The sequence below is a fragment of the Myotis davidii genome, unplaced genomic scaffold (assembly GCF_000327345.1).
Source record: "Myotis davidii unplaced genomic scaffold, ASM32734v1 scaffold590, whole genome shotgun sequence".
Lineage (NCBI taxonomy): Eukaryota > Metazoa > Chordata > Mammalia > Chiroptera > Vespertilionidae > Myotis > Myotis davidii.
This window is the reverse complement of record NW_006282381.1, coordinates 349328-352700: the sequence shown is the minus strand read 5'-3', so window position 1 is coordinate 352700 and position 3373 is coordinate 349328. Positions and strand designations below refer to the sequence as shown.

Genomic DNA, 3373 nt, shown 5'->3' with positions numbered 1-3373 from the left:
GCTCTCCGCACATGAGCACGTGACCCGCAAGCAGCTTTGCCCGGTGCCAGGTTCCCAGGCCAGGCGTCCTGGGAGAACAAGGTGTCAGACAGCAGTAAGCTCTGGTGGGCTGGTTTTGGTTATGAACACCATGTTTTAGCAGCTCTTAATGATTCACTTGGTAGGTTATGAATAAGTAGCCCTTAGGCATGTGTAAGTATGAATAACGATGAAGCAATAAGAATCGGAAAAAAGGCGCTGCTCTTCCCACAAGGTGGGTGGGGCAGGGTAGGAGTCAGACTTTGGGAACCAAGGCACCAAGGGATCACCGGAGAGAAAATGTGATTCTTCAGAAGGTAGAAGGGGTGAGAATAAGCTAACACTGTAACATTAAACTATGAGGTAATAATAAACTGGCCAAGTAAGGTATTTCAAACCTTCTATTTGATGTGTATAGGGCCCATGAAATTATGCCTGGAAACTATAATTTCAAGCAATAAGAAAGCTATGAGCAGGGTTCATTCCTTAACAAACTTAAGGAGGGCATCAATTCTTTGCTATCTTAAAATGCATTCTTGGTTTTCAAAAACTCAGAAAGGGAGAAAGGGGAGCCCCCCCCTCCCCCCCGCTGTTTATAAGATTAACTTTACCTCATTTAGCCCTGTATGTATCACAGTTATCCACAGTTAAATATGCTCTTAAACATGCTCTTGCTTGCTGAAAAAAATACAGCAAGCAAGCATTTCCTTTTGGAATGGACACTGAGTGAAGTATAACAAATATGTGCTTTTTTTCTAACCATAAAGATTGGCAAGATAACTATTTCAGAAGCTGACTTATTGAATAGATAAACCAATGGGAAAATGCTCTTTCTTTTACACTCCTAAAACTTGTAAGTCTCCTAAAGGCTGTGGCCCAAGTTTTGGTTCACTACTTCCTGACTATTCTATTTTTCAATTTTCTAATTTGAATACGGGGGGTGGGAGGGGATAACCATGCAATTTCAATGGTAAATGCCTCGAAAATATCAAATATTTGAGAGAAGCTAAATTGAGAGTTTACTTCCCCAAATAACTCTTTTGAAATACATTACTGGTTCCACTGTGGTTCCCATCTGTGGTGCAACCCAGTGGCTATCACCTCCTACTTTATAAAGATCCCACCACAAAGCAGAAAATCTCCAATTTAAAGTAGTGATTTCCGTCCTCAAGAATTCCTAATAACTTCTCAAACTAGATCGCTATTAGAGTGTCCAAGAGAGTTGTATTTTAAAGGATGCAACGTGACGTCTCCTTTCATTATAACAAATTATTATTAGGGAAGGTATAGGCCAGTGATGGTGAACCTTTTGAGCTTGGCGTGTCAGCATTTTGAAAAACCCTAACTTAACTCTGGTGCCGTGTCACATATAGAAATTTCTTGATCTTTGCAACCATAGTAAAACAAAGACTTATATTTTTGATATTTATTTTATATATTTAAATGCCATTTAACAAAGAAAAATCAACCAAAAAAATGAGTTCGTGTGTCACCCCTGACACGCGTGTCATAGGTTCGCCATCACTGGTATAGGCAATTCTTGACAGACTGAATTAAGCTTATGAGTTGAAATAAACTGTTGTAAATGCACTTCAGGAACCCACAACGATTTTTTTGTTGTTCTCTTGCCAAAACATACTTCAGAGTTGTTGTTCTTCCCTATTCACTACAGAGTAGCAGACTATTATACAAAAAGTGAAGTTTTTATTTCCTCTTGATTCTTAGCCAATTTACTAAGTGAAAAGTTATTTTGCTGACAAAGCAGAAAAAGTCCACACAGAGTATGCTAGGACACTTCCTATAATCAATAACTTAAAAATAATCAGGGAGTACAGAAATAATGAAGGGCTTGTGTAAACAGCCCAAAGCAGGTCACAGACAGACATTAGGCAGTAGGTCAGGACAACGTGTTATCCTGGAAAACGAGAAACCTTACAAAATCACCACAGTGATCCTTTTTTAAAAGACCCATGAAATGTAAGACCAGAAAAACAGGAAACACGAGTCAGCTTTTTGTTGAAAAGCAACAAGCTTCAAAAAATCATAAATGAGTGAATATGTGGAAAACCAACTCTAACAGATGCCACTAACTAGACATCAGGAAAATGTCACACCTGGACACAAGTGTCTTCTCACCTCATAGAGGAGCCACAGAGCAGGATGTCACCCTAGGAAATGCAAACTCTATCGGTGGTGGAAAATAAACCATTGTGGAAGAGGGATTTAAAAGCGATTGCTCATCTTTAGTTTGAAACTACTATAGGAAGGCATAATTTCCATGGAGGAAAAGGAAGTCTCACTCACAAAATCACAACTGAGGAAGGAAGAAAGATTTCCTACCTGTAGACATCCAAAGGCCATGAAAAAAAAAAGTATATATATATATATACTTTTTTTCATATATATATGAAAAAAGGGGAAGTAGTTTACATTATTGAGATGAAATTACATGGAAGAAAATGTCAGCGGTCAGCGGACAAACTTCCTGAAGGAAAAAGATTATGTTCTAGGGCTGCCTCCTGCCAGCACCACCAGCGTTTCAGAGTAAATTAAAACTCTGAGCAAACACTGGGAATCCCTCCACCCCCATGGCCGCAGGGGTTGAAACCTTGGGCTTGGAGTATGATAGGACCTACGCAGCTGGGAACCTGGACGCTTTCGGTCTCGCCTGGCTCCCAAAGTGATGGACCATTACTGTGTGAAAGCGAACCCCTTCCATCTACCAGTGGTTCTCAACCTTCCTGATGCCGCGACCCTTTAATACAGTTCCTCATGTTGTGGTGGCCCCCAATTTCACTGTTACAAATTGAACATAATGAAAGCATAGTGATTCATCCCCCAAATAATATGTAATTATATATGTGTTTTCCGATGGTCTTAGGCGACCCCTGTGAAAGGGTCGTTCGGCCCCCAAAGGGGTCGCGACCCACAGGTTGAGAACCGCTGGACCCAGCTTTGGTTTAGAAAGTGCCTCCACTTTCCTTCCTCAACAGCAGGCCCTTCGGTGGCACAATCACAGTCCTTGCCACACCGCGTGACGTTACCGGACAGACCTGGGCTGGTGGAGTCACTTGTCTGAGGCGTCCAGCCCTGAAAAGTTCAAAGTGCACCACTCCGAGGAGGTCAGCCTCGTTCAGAAAGGGCAGCACTGCAGTCTCGGGGGACCATCTCGGCCTCGATGTCTCCCCCCAACGAAGACAGGGAAACTGAGGCAGCCCGGAGGGGGCCAAAGCTGGATCTAGACTCGCGCAAGGGAGCCTTGGTGGGAACGGACTCCTCCCACCCCACCTGCACGAAGCCCCCCAGCAGCTGGATTCCGTGGTCAAGACCCCGGGTCAGGCTCCGGGGAAGGGCA

At 43.0% G+C, this 3373-nt stretch overlaps 1 protein-coding gene across 2 annotated transcripts in view; it reads right to left on the bottom strand.

The window, feature by feature from the left end:
- The window catches only part of RSPRY1 (ring finger and SPRY domain containing 1), a 30224-nt gene that overhangs the window by 25904 nt on the left and 947 nt on the right, over positions 1–3373 (bottom strand). The gene's annotated exons all lie outside the window — the stretch shown is intronic.